A 15,661-nucleotide genomic window follows, 5' to 3' on the forward strand; every position below is an offset into this window, starting at 1 on the left:
GGATATGTGTGGAAATGGGCTTATCTGGAGAACTTTTGGATGAAATCATTTTAGAAGTGTATGACGAGGAATGAATGCAGGCAGTGGAATATGAACACGTCCAATTTAGGTGTTGTAAGTGCGATGAACATGGGCACCTATACAGGGACTGCCCAATGAACAAGCTGGAGAGCATTACGAAAGCCAGTACAAGCAAGGATCCTAAAGGATTTACTAAGGTTGGGGGTAAAGGGGAAGGAGGAAAGCGGTGCCAAAATAAAATTAATGAAGATGGACAACCGAGCCACAATAGTTTCAAGATCTTAGCAGAAGAAGTTGAAAACAACAGGACAAACCAGGAATCGGAGAATATTCCCACTGAGAACGAAAGGGATGCTAATATGGAGGATATAGCATAAAACATCAAACAAAAGGATGATATGATGAGCATTATGGAGCTTAGTAGGGACCATGAGATGACCCAAATTGAGGCTAGAATGGAAGACCATGAACTGCAAGAGATTCTAGAGAGGGAGAATTTAGATCTAGAAAAGTTTTTGGAGTAGGGAAACACCAAAGGGGTACACTCTCTGCCAAAAGAGGAGTTTGACAGGGTTCAATAGCTCTTCCTCTGGAGATCACAAACGAAGTGTTCTGGAGTCAAAAGAAACCATGATAGCCAGGAGAATAGGGGAGTGAAAATGATGAAGGATACACCAATGCATTCTTCCAGAAACCCAGGTAGGAAAAGAGGAAGGAAAAAATAGATTGAGTTGCTGATCGAATGTGGGAAAATTACGATTAACTCAGGTAAGATGAGGGATCTCACGAGTTAATCCTTTAAAACCTTTCTTAATGAAGCTTACAACTTGGAACATTAGGGGTCTAGGAAGTAAAAGAAAACAAAGAACTCTTAGCAGTAGAATAAAAGAAGAAAATCAGATATGCTTTTTATTCAGGAAACAAAATGTTCGATGGAAAAGATCAGAGAGATACACAGTAAATGGTTAATCAAGTATGAGTATTTAGAGGTTAAAGCGAACAACTCGGTGGGTGGGATTATTACTCTATGGGATCCTCAAAAACTTGGAATCCTGGATGCTGAAGCTTCTAGGAACTATCTATCACTAGTGATTCAACCTTTGGGTGATAAGGAGATCTACATGATCACTAACGTCTACAGTCCCCAAAAACTAGAAGAAAAACTTAAGCTTCTCACCTCCCTTGAGGAGCTGAGAGAGAGATATCTGGATATGCCCTGGATTCTGGTAGGGGATTTCAATATGATCAGATCTCTTATAGAGAAAAAAGGCAATACCAGAACACTAGGTAGAGACTCCATTGCCTTCCAGAATTTCATGAATAACATGGGGCTAGTGGACACAAAAATAGTAAATGGCACTCTTATTTGGAATAATAAGAGGGAAAGGGCTTCTTAGGTTGCCTCTAAATTGGATAGATTCATAATCTCAAAGGACCTCCTTCTCATAGGCCTTGATATGTCAGCTTTAATCCTTCCCTTTGGAGGCTTAGACCACTGGCCTATCCAACTTGAATCTACTTTTATGGGTACACCAATTAACAAACCTTTTAGGTTTGAAAATGTCTGGATCTCTCACCCTAACATCCCCAGCAATATTGACAAATGGTGGACGAAAGATATGCCTGTTCAAGGCACTAAAATGTTCATGTTACAGCAGAGACTTAAACACATCAAATCTAGGCTTAAATATTGAAACAAACAAGAGTTCAGTAATATTTTTAAATCCAAAAGAGAAGTTGAGTAGAAACTCTAGGAGATTAATGAGATCACCATCTTAGAAGGTTTTACAGAGGAATGGAAAATTCAGGCTAACTCTCTTCAGAACAAATGGGAAGATCGGTGCATGCAAGTGGAGATTTTCTAGAGACAGAAATCGACGGTGCAGTGGATCAGAGAAGAAGAAAGAAACAAAAAGGTTTTTCATAGATCAACCTTGGATCACAGATCTCATCATAGAATTTAAAAACTTAAATATTCTCAAGGGAAAGAGCTCATCTCTCACAAATAAATGGAATCTATCCTAGTTCAACACTTCCATAGCATAGTAGAGGAGGCCCTCATCGACAGAACTTGGTTCATTAACAAATTCACAAAGTTCATTCCTTAGCTTGTAACCAAGGAAGACAACCACAATCTTAATAGGCCAGTGTCTAAATAGGAGGTTAGTGAAGTTATCAATGAGATGTAAGATGGGAAAGCTCCTGGCCCTGATGGTTTCAACATTGACTTCTTCAAAGCTTTCTGGAAAGCAGTCAAACAACATATCCTTGATGTTGTGGAAAACTCTAGAAGATCCAAAATTGTTTTGAAAGCTCTTAATGCCTCTTTCATAGCTTTGATTCCAAAGCAAGAAAAAGATTTGACACTAGACAAATTCAAACCCATAGCCTTATGTAATGTGGTGTGCAAAATTATTTCCAACGTGATCGCTAACAGACTCAAGCCTCTTCTTCCTACTCTCATCTCAGAGGAGCAAGCTGGATTTGTCGAAGGCAGACAGATTCTTAACAACATCATACCAGCTCACAAGGTGGTACACTATCTTAAGTGCAATAAGCAAGCTGGTATGATCACGCAGTTGGACCTAGCGAAAGCTTATGATAAGCTAATCTAGTCTTACATCACGGTAGTGCTAAGAGCTTATGGCTTCGACCACAACTAGATAAGATGGGTTATGGCCCTTTTATCCATGGCTAGCTTCTCCATTCTGCTTAATGTTTCTCCCTCTAGAACCTTTATGCCTTCTAGGGGTCTCAGACAAGGGGATCTACTCCCCCCCTTCCTCTTTGCTCTCATGATGGAACGGCTAGGGAGAGCAATTAAAATGGAAAATGCCAAAGGAAGAATCCAGGGTCTGTAACTTACCCCGGATGGTGCTGCTTCTACTCATAAAAAATTTGTTGATGACACAATGCTGCATGGCATTCCTACGATCAAGGAAGCCAGAGATTTCAAACAAATCTTGAATGAATTTGCTTTGGCCACTGGTACAAATTTAGGCCTTGAAAAATCAAAGGTGTTTTTTTCAACAATGACATTGCTATTCAGAGGAACCTCACCAGAATTCTCAGGTTTCAAAGGGATCAGTTACCTTCCAAGTACCTTGGAATGCCTCTTACTGAAAAAACTCTGAGCAAGGGAGTGCGGGAGCCAGTCACTAATAAAATTCAAGACAAATTTAGGAAATGGACTTGAAGGTCTTTGAATTTGGTGAGGTGTCTTTTTCTTACAAAGTTTATCCTATAGGCTATACACATTTTCATGTTTTCAACTCTTCCTGTTCCCAAAGGAATTATGCAAAAAATCAGGAGTATTCAATGATATTTTATTTGGGGCAAAGGGGAAGAGAAAAAGAAGTGGGCTTCGGTAGCTTGGGAAAAGCTCCACAAACCTAAGGCCCATGGTGTTTTGGGGCTTCATGACCTTGAAATCCTTAGCGGAGTTTCAGGAGCCAAAATTTGGTGGAGGTGGCTCAAGGAATCGAAAACCCCTCGGGCCAAGCTTTGGAAACATAAATATGCAAATAATTGGTAGGAGAGGGATCATCTTCGAATGTTAGGGCTCATCAAGGGCTCCCACATATGGAACCTTGCTTTGGAGAATAGAGCCATTATCTAGCAGCATAGTTTCTGGGAGATCCAAGATGGGAACCTTGCATGGTTTCAGGAGGATAATTGGCAGTAGGAACCAAATTTGTTTAGAGAATAATTAATGACTCTAAAAAATGACACCGAACAAAGGTTTAGTTATGGTAAGTGACTTTTGGGATCAAGTAAGGGACAATGGCTAATGGAGAATGTGGAAGGATCTTGGTTATAGTGAAGAGAGTCCTTTGAAGCCCAGGCGGATTCCCTTGCTCTTGACCTGGAGTAGAGGAATATTTTGGTGTCATCCTCATCTGAATAGCTGAGATGGGGTTGAAACACTTAAGGCACCTTTAACCTCATAGAAGCTAAACTCATTGCCCTAGGTTTTGATTATCCAAACCCTAATCAGGTTTGGAATGACCTTTGGCAGAATTCGCAATGGATGAAAATCAAGTTGTTTATGCGGTTGGTTCACCAAACAAAAATTATCACAACGAAGAATCTTCTTAAAAGGGGATTTTTGGCCCATCCAAATTCCTTCTATGTCGCTTACAGGAGGAGATGATGAAACATTTACTAAACCTTTACCCTTTCACCTCAACCTTGTGGTATTGGGCGGCGTTAGTCTTCAGGAAAACTGACAGGGATAGACTCAGCATCACTAACACTTTGAAGAATTGGAGGAAAGACTTATCAAGTAATGAAACCATTAACAAAGCTTCGACTCTCGTTCCAGGCTTTATTATCCGGGAGGTCTAGAAGGAATTCAATGGCAGGATTTTCAAGAACAAAACCAGGGAAAATTTTAAGAACCCCCCTAAATTTATAAATATAATAAATGGGCGAATCTCCATGGTATATAGGAAAAATGGAAAGCGATTTTATCAATAATATAATATGTATATATAATTTTTTGGCAAATCTCTCACCAGGCATGGCGAATATTTTACTCAATTATAAAATCTTGTAAGATCTTGGCGAGTCTTTCACTAAATAATAAAACTTTGTAAAGTCCTAGTGAATCTTAGCATAGGCTACATGCTGGTTTAATTCCCCCATTTAAATAGGCTACATTCCAGGTGAATACCATGGGTCAATACCATGTGCCATTTTGGTGAATACCATGGGTCAATACCATGTGCCATTTTGGTGAATACCATGGGTCAATACCATGTGCCATTTTTATTTTTATTAATTCTAATATTAGGGTTAATAATGGTTTTTTGCATGGTATTAATAACAATCTAGTCCATGGTATTTGCCCCATAGTATTTTGGCCATAGGTTTCACCTAAATATAACCCATTTTTTGAGTGTTCGTAAATATAAGGTGACTTATGGAGTAAATATAAAAAAATGTTTTATTTGTTTACCATACCTCTCGTTTATTTATATTTTTATTAATTTACCATACCTCTTTTACAAATATGGTATTTGGCCCATAGGATTCACTTAAATAAAACCTCTTTCTTGAGCCTTCATAAATAGAACGAGGGTTATGGACTAAATATAAAAAGAGGTTTTATTTATTTACGATACGTCTAGTTTATTTATATTTTTATTTATTTACCATACCTCAACTTTACTTATATTTTTATTTGTTTACACCCTTACATGTATATAAGGTGACTTATGGAGTAAATATAAAAAATGTTTTATCTATTTACCATACCTCTCAGTTATTTATATTTTTATTAATTTACCATACCTCTTTTATAAATATGGTATTTGGCCCATAGGATTCACTTAAATAAAACCTATTCTTGAAAATGGGCGAATGGATTCACTTAAATAAACCTATTCTTGAAAATGGGCGAATGGAAGGTTGTAAGTCCTAATTTCAAGGGCTAAATTTACCTTTTTTACCCTCTCCCTTAAAATAAGGTGGGCTATTTGAGGTGATTTGTAAATTTAAAACCCCTTAATTTCGCCAAAGGGCGAACATTCGCCCCTAAAATTATCCTTGAACAAAACAGGCTCGACCCAGAACATCATTGTCCAAATTTTACGACAGCTCAAAGATACCTTAGGATCCCTTATGTGGATAACTCTTGAGGAACCTCCATCGCCCCACGATGCTAGCATATTGCTGCAGTTGGGTCTCCATTCTTTGGATCCCCAAGGCACTAATGAGGGTGTGAGAAAAACAACTGCTGGTAAAGATATTTGGCAGACTCCTCGTCATGGTTTTATGAAAATCAATATAGACGAGGCTTCTAACGGCAACCCAAGGATGGATGGATTTTGTGGTGTCGTAAGAGATGAGTAGGGGTACATAAAGGATATCTTTCATAGTCATTTGGGAACTACCACTCATAACATGGCAGAGCTCACGGCTTTAGAGCAATGCCTGGAAATCATCATCAAGTCAAATTTACACAATAACATCATTGAAGCTAACTCTGAAGTGATCATTAATAAAACCAAGAAAATGTGTAATGGAATGACACTTGGAAAAGTGTCGAAACATTAGATGCTATCCAAGGTATTTCAGCAGATTCATTCCCACTTGCAAACCCTAAGAACCATTAGCTTCGTTCATGTGCAAAGAAAAGCCAATATGTTAGCTAATCATCTAGTGAATGAAGGAGTGCTATGTAAGGAAAGCTATATTTGGTACAATTGGGATTCTATACCCTTTGGTAAACTGTGTGATGATTGTCAAAAATAGGCTACCAAAGATATGGTGCACTTCCAGACCATGAATAATGAGCAGGAGGAAGACTAGTGGAGGTAGGAGAGAGCAAAAGTCCTTGAGCATGGTTGTAGTGCCGCAGTAAATCCTAACCACAAAAACTCAAATGAAGAGAAGAGCAAAGTAGTGAAGTGTTGATGCACAGTAACCATTGTATCTAGAAGATCAACAGGCGATATTTTTTTAATATGGGCAGGTTAAGTCGCATAATATGGAGGTTAAAAATGAACGGAGGAGATTCAATCTAACTACTGGCAGAAGGTGAAAGGTGAGAATCGATCTGGACCGGCAGATCAACATGGTGGATCAACAGTGATTAGTAGTCTAGCGAGAGTAGGATAGAGTGGAAGTCCTTGAGCCTGGTTGAAATGCCACAGTAAATCCTAACTGTCGATCCCACAGTCAATGCTTACATCATAGTCAAGTACGGGGGTCGAGAGCACTTAATCGGTATCATAGATGAAGGGCCGCCAACTATAGGATATAATGGCCTTCGTCATCCAGCGAATATCGAGATGTAAAGAGACCAAAATTTAACCTCAAGGGCGGACCCGAACATTTATAGATTAACGTTGTATAATCCTCATTAGCTCCGTAGGGCTGTTAAATGTCATGTAAGTGGTACGATGCGATGTCATTGTGGACTGTCGGATCAAATGGGTTTTGATCTACAACACTGGATCACCGAGCAGCTCTGTTGATTGGAGGAAGTATTAACCGTCGGATTGAAGGTAAGATCGACGGTGGAGATTGAGCGACAAGGCTTGGGTGAGTAGACCCAAGAAGATTATAGGCGCGGTTTCAATCTATTTGAAGTCCAAATGTTATCTCATATCGCATGTGAGAGCAATGAAATCACATGATGGTGTGATGTGATTTTGAGACAATCATTGATCTGGCGGATGAGATCAATGGTGGAAAAGGGAAATCGCATATCGCAAGTTAGGAATCCTATGTGCATATGCTTTTGAGTCTTCGTAATGTTAGCCTCACTCTCACATTAAAAACAATTCTAAGTCCAAATAATTAAATTAATTAAAATCATGAAAGTTAGGATTTAATCCTACCTTTCTAGATTGAGTTTGTTCCTCATGGTTAGGAGTTAGTTTAGGCTTAGTTGGTTGAGAGATTCTCTCCAACTAGTTAGGCTCCTATATTAATGTTTTGTTCAGATATTTTCTCAACCGAGTTTGTTCAAGATAGATGCACTATCTTGAGACAACTTCCTCATGTATTTATATGTATCATAAACATTATTTTAATGATGAAAATTCATGAAAATGAGAGACTACAGGAAAGTCTCTCATGCCTTTTCCACCATGTCTAGTTTTTCTATATCTCTGATATTTATTTTATGAGTGTGAGTGTATTATTACTGGTTTATTAGTTTTCTTCATGTGGTATCAGAGCTGAAAATATCTACAGAGCTTGTGTAAAGAGTGTTCAGCAGAGCCATCATTAGAAGACGTGAAGAATATTTTTTCTGCATATGACGCATATGGAGCTAGTTAATCCTATCTCGTGTGTAGAGAAAAATATTGGATATCTGTTGCGCTACGATAAGGAAAAGATTGTTTCCTTAGAAGGAACAACAAGGGGGACGAATTTCTCTTCGTTCTTTCAATTTATCAAACAAATCCAATTCCAGATTCTCTAGATCCATATCGTGATCGAAATCCATTCCATGTAGCTCCCCTTCGTACAGTTGTAGTGGTTAGTTCTAATTGAAAGTTGGTGGAGCTTAGTGACCATCATAAGGAAGAAGAATCAGATGCTTGCAATCGTGACAGAAAATCTTTAGCTCGTAATGATGATCAGGATTGAGCACACGTTGTTCCAAAGTTCAGGTTGTTAGGGTTCCTCTTTAGGGTGAGTGACCCTACTGATATTAGTTCATTGATGCTTTTGTAACTATGTCATATGGAGCCATTGTTTGGAAGAAATTTGACAGTGTCTTCAATTTACATTGCGGCAATAGAATCTGGCTTGACAACTCTTGCTTTTTTTATTTTTTCTTTGTGACATGGTCAGGTTTTGGAGAGATCCAAAAGTTTAAGTGTTCAATTATCATTTTACACTTCATTTTGTCACCGAAATTTGCATTGTTGACCGTTGGGTTTTTTCTCTCCCAGCGTGATAATTGATCCCATTTTTCTCCATGTGGCTGGACACCTTGATTTGAGCTGTCAATTTGTGTCATCCACATTGATGTCTTTTCACGATCCATATCTTCAAGTGATTTCTTGCCATCAAGCTAAGTACAAAACCCTGTGCCTAGTGTTTCGAGTCTGGTCATTTATATTCATTCCATTCTCTGAGCAATCCATCAAGCACCAATGCTTCTCTCTTGCATCCTCCTCTCATTGTCATTTTTGAGCTATTGACTGAGCCAATTCATGGCATCAATTACCACAACCATCAACTCATCTATTTATCATTTATTGGCATAAATTCATCACACCCTTGTCAACAGAAGGCATCACAGTGGTCATCATCTCGGGTTTATCACTGATAACAATGCAAACTAGACCGATTCTCCTTCAGCAACTACTAAATTTCGAACAACTCAATTGTGGGAAGAAAAAATCGTGCATTGTGCTTCGTGTGAGCGTCCGATGTCCACTGAACAACATAGATGATCTGACATTGGCATTCAAACACTGAGCCTCTGTTTTCAACAGCCGTCTGGCTCTTCAAATATAAATGATGGAGTAGATTGGGATTTGTCAATAGAAAGCTACTTAGTTAGTGACGGGAGTGGCGCAATCTGAGTTGCATTTGAATGGAGTGAATAAAAATCAATAATTGATAACATTAAACAACATAACTTCCAAATAATCTATGGTAATTGGTAGCACTCTATTTTTAAAATCTACCGCAACAATCAGTTTTCATTTATTATTTTCAATTTGATTTTTTGTTGAGGAAAACTCTAATAACGAGAACCTCTAGTGTGCGGCAAACTCTGTGTGAAGAGCTTTGAACATTTGTGGGGCTAGAGGAGAACAAAAATTGCAGGGAATGATGTACTCCAGTGATTAATAAAATCATAATTTTTTGTGGTGCTTGTGTCCTAGATCCACCCGAAATTGAATAAGGGGATCTTAGGTACACCATGTGTATGTTTGTGATGGTGCATGATTCTTGATATTGTTTTCGTTTTGTGTCTAGATTTGACACTAACCTTCATGTGGTATCTTTCTAATATGGTACACATGTAGCACACAACAAATTGACGAATCCATGCACATAATCAATTCCATTCATGCTTATGTAATCAAGAAAACTGCAAGCAATCAAGAAGCAACAAGACTTAATCAAGTTGTTGAAGACATTTCTGTATCAACATATAATCAAGCTGTCATCTACATCGACAATTTTTTGGAAATTTCACTTGCACCATTTCTTTAAAAAGCTCAATACAAAATTGTAACTTCCAAATCATAATTTGTAAGCTGAATCGTAATCAAAGTCAAATTCAATTAAATTTTAAGGGTGCATTCTCGGTTGAAACTGACACCCAAGCTTTGAATTGATAGGGAATCAATTAAACCAAGTGAATCCATTTATTTCTAACTGAATCATTCAAATCATGGTAAGCATTTCTCTTGGGTGCATTTTCTATAGTATTCCACACCCTTCTTTTGATCAATCAAGAGTGTGAGTTCAAGCAAGTGCAATGTTTACAACGTCAAGCGAGCGTAAAACTGATTCAAACCAAGGCAAGCGAGTGTGAGTTAAAACTATCAATTGTTAAAACAAGTTCAAGTGATCTTCATCAAGCGAGCATGATATAAAGAGTTCAAGCAATCAAGTTATAAAATTCTAGCAAGTGTTTAAAGCATCAACAATAAGCAGTAGTACAAGCAAGCCTGAATTCAAAGTGAGGAAGCTACCATGGTGACACACATTCAACTATCCCAAATTCCTAACAATTTGATTTTATCATTAGCTAGCGACATGGTGAACATCAGCAAAATAAATCTTGTTGATATTCAAGTGCATCTTCAACATGCACATGAAATGATTGAGTTTCTTCAACTCGAGTCGCAACTACAAAGAACTAAGTTGCTAGAGAAAAATGATGCTTCCAAGTCTTTGAACAATACAAATACAACTGATTATTCCAAGTCACTGATCCAACCAACTTCAAGTGTTGAAGTGGTCCTTGATGCAATTCAACTTTCTTCCAAACCAATCATCAAGCCATGGGAAGAAATCCAAAGTAACAGAAATTGACGAGGCTTCAGATATGTCAAAGATGATGCCGAATTGCATATCCCAGATTATTCAAGGCCCATTAAGTTTTTCAATGCATGGTTTCTTGCACAAATCACATTGGCTAGTTTTGAGAATGGTGAAGACAAATAGAAATACACACAAACTGAAGTTGCAGACAAACAGACGTGCTAGCACACTAAAGTTGCAGTCAAACCAAAATGCCTTCATTGTCAAAGAATTGGTCATCTAGAAGATTAGTGTTTTGATCTCCATCCTTGTCACCATTGTGGCAAGTCAAATCATTCATTAGCACAACACAACAAACAACATAAATCAACCAGATTGAAGATACATTATTCATGGATTGATCCCTGGGAATGGTAATCCACAGTCAGAAGATTGTATAAGTTTTACAATCAAATTCACTCACACATATTCCAACCAATAGTAAACATGAAGACGGTACTCTCATGCAGTTGAATGGGGTAGTACAACAGTGAAGCACTCCTACACCTAGATGGGGGCTGTTCATAAATAATTTGAAGAAAATTGTCTCTCCTTTCAGCTCACAAAAGAGGGGAAATGTCAATGAAATTGACAATGGTTGTCAGACTGAAAGTCTCGACAACATTAGTGAAGCAGCCAGTGGGAATTTTCATCAGCGAGTGAGCATCAAAAAATTCACCAGTGGGCAATCGAAAGCAAAGTTAGCCATGAGCAGTTTTCAAACACAGCAAAAGCAACAATGAGTTATTTTTCAACATCATAAGCCAATAGGCGTTCTCCATATTTTGTCAGTGGACAAAGGATACTGATTGCAAGAAAAGGATAGATGGATCATTTTACAGCTTGGCACATGATGGAGTTGTCAAGCGATATTCAGAGATGAATCAGACATGCAACTAATTAATGTTTTCTTCAGATTTGATTTTTTTTGGCATCCAGCTTTGGCGGTTTTTCAGGCAAATATTTTTTGAAGATTAAGAGTTTTAGCATGAGAACTTGGAAGATGGTTCCTAGTTCTCAATTTGGACTTATCATTGAGGGGGGCACTATTAGCCTCACTCTCACATTAAAAACAATTCTAAGTCCAAATAATTAAATTAATTAAAATCGTGAAAGTTAGGATTTAATCCTACCTTTATAGATTGAGTTTGTTCCTCATGGTTAGGTGTCAGTTTAGGCTTAGTTGGTTGAGAGATTCTCTCCAACTAGTTAGGCTCCTAGATTAGTGTGTTGTTGACATATTTTCTCAACCAAGTTTTTTCAAGATAGATGCACTATCTTGAGACAACTTCCACATGTATTTATATGTATCATAAACATTATTTTAATGATGGAAATTCATGATAATGATAGACTACAGGAAAGTCTCTCATGCTTTTTCTGCCATGTCTAGTTTTTCTATATGTCTTATATTTATTTTATGAGTGTGAGTGTATTATTACTGGTTTATTAGTTTTCTGCATACCACATGAAGGAAACTAACACACATAAAATAAACTCAATTAAATAAACACTCAGAAATATAGAAACCAGACATGGTGGAAAAGGCCTCAGCCTTACAACATTCCTCACATTCTCATTATTAATCAATCCAATCCAATCCAATGTATAAAAAATGATAATAGTACAAATAAATACATGAGGAAGTTGGTCTCAAGATAGTACATTTATCTTGGACACTATGGTAGAGAAATTTTCTCAACAAAACACTAATATAGGAGAACTAGTTGAAGAGAATCTCTCATCCTAACTACACTCCCTAGTTTGAGGAACTAACTCCTAATTCTCAAGATTTGATTTATTTAATTATGATATATGGATTTATAATTGTTTTATTATGAGAGTGAGGCTAACATGTAACTCCATGATCCGATATTTGATTTTGGTTTTTGTTGACCTTGTTGTTTGTTAACCATCAACGAGTCTATCTTTTGCTGGGCTTTACACTTGTAAAGATGTGTACCATATGTAATCTTTTCATCGGTTAATTGAAGGCTGCACTCTTACTTGACCAAAAAAATGAAGTAAAAATACACACCTTTAAAGAATTTTTGCAGAGATCATCAGAGAAAGAGATTCAGTCAGAGAAATTGGACCCAACCTGCTGAATCATAGACTGGTGAAAAATATATAGAGTTAAAAAATAAAGGGATAATTACCAAAAAAGAGAGAGAACCTTTAACATGTTGGGGGTGTGGAGAAACCTATGTTCTAAAAAATTGACCACACAATATCAGATTTGTAGAAAAATGTGCAAGTTGTTCATGAAGCCACTACAGTAAATGATATTGCAAGAAATGTTGCTTAAAGTAATTCCACTTTGGAGGATAAGAAAATGAAGGACTAGTGTATGTTGATAGAAATTGAAGGTAACATACTGAACCAAAATTTCTGTGTTCATTGATCCAGGAGTGGGTCTCAGTTATATTAATCCATAAGTGGTGGAAAAATGTAATCTAAAAAATGAAAATAAAAATAAAGACTTGGCTAATACAGTTGGAAATAAGAACAGAGAGGAGGGTAACCAATTATGTAAAACATTGTCCTATAAATTTGAAAGGCTACAAAACTGAGATAAATCTAAATTTACTGCCTTTAGACTCTGAGCGTTTATTTAATTTCCAATAACTTAATATTTGGATCTCCATCAGTATCTAAGGCACCATACCGAATGAGTATTCAAGAATGACTAGAATTGAAAATGCAATTACATGAATTGTTTGATAAATGTTACATTAGATCCATTGTTTCAGTTTGGGGAGCCTCAGTTTTGTTTATGAAAAATAAATATGGTACATTTAGAATGTGCATATATTACAGGAAACTGAATAAACTCACTATTAAAAGAAAATAGGACTTACACACATCCAATTTTTATATTTTTAATGAACAATGTTTTTTTTAAGTACTTGGATAAATTTGTGTCGATCTTATAGATGGCATTCTGGTGTATTATAAAAATGAAGAAGAACATCAAGAACATGTGAGAATGGGGTTGCATGCTTTATAGAACATCAATTATATACAAAATTCAATAAATGTGAGTTCTATAAAGACATAATATAATATTTGGGTCACATCATTTCAAGGGAAGGATTATTTGTTGATCATAAGAAGGTTAAGTCCATTTTAGATTGAACCATACCTAATGATGTGTCGATTTTCAAATCCTTAATGGGGATTACATGGTATTAAAGAAGTTTTATTGAAGGTTTTTCAAAAATGGCCTATCCTATTACTTCCTTACGAAACAAGGGAGTAAGAATAGAATGGACAACCAAGTTGTAAGAAATCTTTGACAAATTACAACACCTGCTAATGGTAGCACGTATTTTAAAAATTGAATATCGAGAAAACACGTTTGTAGTGTGAATTGATGTATGCTTCGAATGTCAGTTTTAACCCCATATAGAAATTACCTACATACAAATTCTAAAACACAGAAAATAAACAATGCGAGAGCATAACACATAAAACACATATACACAGATATTTTCCCCTGGATCCCAAAACCGAGACTACCCTCTTGATTTTTCATTATATTCCTTTCAATGTTATAATACATATTTATACATGTTGAAGCATTCAATACCATGGACCGAAAACCACCGTGTCCAAAACCATCGACCAAAAACCGTCGCGTCCAAAACCATGGACTGAAAACCATTGCATCCAAAACCATTTGGGAAAATAATGCACAAAACCACAGGTAGGTCTACCCAACCTAACATAGGGTCCAAAACCAAAATTTTCCGTGGCACTACCCCGAACCCCATATAGTAGGGTTACCTGCACCCCTCAAACCCCTTCTTAACCCCCCTCTATGCAATCGACGCAACGAAGCGGGGGCTTCGCCCCCCCACTAACCCCGTGGTTAACTACGTGGGCTAGTGGTGGAAGGAATATAACACAACCCAAAATTCTCCCACTTGATGTTTTCTTTCCATAGGGTGCCACAAGAGAGCTTAGTCATTGATCCAGCCCTGCAATGCCCATTGTTTCTCTACACCAAGAGAACTTCTCGGAGCTCACAGATTTTGTCAATGCATCTGCAGTATTCTTCAAAGTGTCCACCTTTACCAGAAACACCTTTTTGTCTTCTATCATATCCCTCACAAAGTGATACTGAACATCAATATGCTTTGTCTTTGAATGATATGTAGGGTTCTTTGCCACTTTGGCTGTCACAATCTATCCTTATAGCTCCCTGTACTAACCCCTTACTTGAACACAATACCTGCAACCAAACTGCTTCCTTGCTTGCATGAGTGGCTGCCATGTATTCTGCCTCTGTAGTTGATAGTGCCACTACAGATTATTTCTTACTCATCCAACTGACTGCACCTCCAAATAGGTTAAACACATACCCGCTTGTAGATCTTCTCTGATCCAGATCTCCATCCCATTCTGCATCAACAAAGCCATGAATATCCAACACTCTGTGTAATCCTAGTCTTCCTTGGTAGCACAAACCATAATCACTAGTGCCACACAAATACTTGAAAACCTGCTTCACTGTTGTCCAGTGCTCCTTCCCTAGTTTTGACATAAACCTGCTCAATACACCCACTGCATGTGCAATGTTTTGTCTAGTATAGACCATCACATACATTAGTCTACTGACTACACTTGCATATGGAACACAGGACATTTCCTCTTCCTCTTCTTGTGTCTTGGGACACTGTTCAGCAGATAACTTTACACCTACAGGAATAGGAACCTTCACCAGTTTACTATCCTACATATTAAATCGTTGCAATATTGTCTTGACATACTTCCTCTGGTTTAACCAGAGCTTCCTCTCTACCTAATATCTTTTAATTTCCATGCCTAAAATATAATTTGTAGCACCAAGATCTTTCATGTCAAATTTGGAGGACAATCGGGTCTTCAAATCTTGGATAATTTCTTCGTCATTTCCAACCAGCAACATATCATCCACATACAAGACCAGATAAATAACACAATCACCAATTAATTTAAAAGACACACAGTGATATGCTTTGCTTCTGGTGAAGCCAAGTCCCTGTATAAATGTAACAAATTTCTGATACCACATCCTTGGTGATTGTTTTAATCCATACAGAGACTTCTTTAACTTGCATACCAGTTATTTCTTACCCTTCATCGC

This window comes from Pinus tabuliformis, chromosome 8 (genome assembly GCF_031772625.1).
Source record: "Pinus tabuliformis cultivar Carrire ecotype Pingquan chromosome 8, CPIR1, whole genome shotgun sequence".
In the NCBI taxonomy this organism is placed as follows: domain Eukaryota; kingdom Viridiplantae; phylum Streptophyta; class Pinopsida; order Pinales; family Pinaceae; genus Pinus; species Pinus tabuliformis.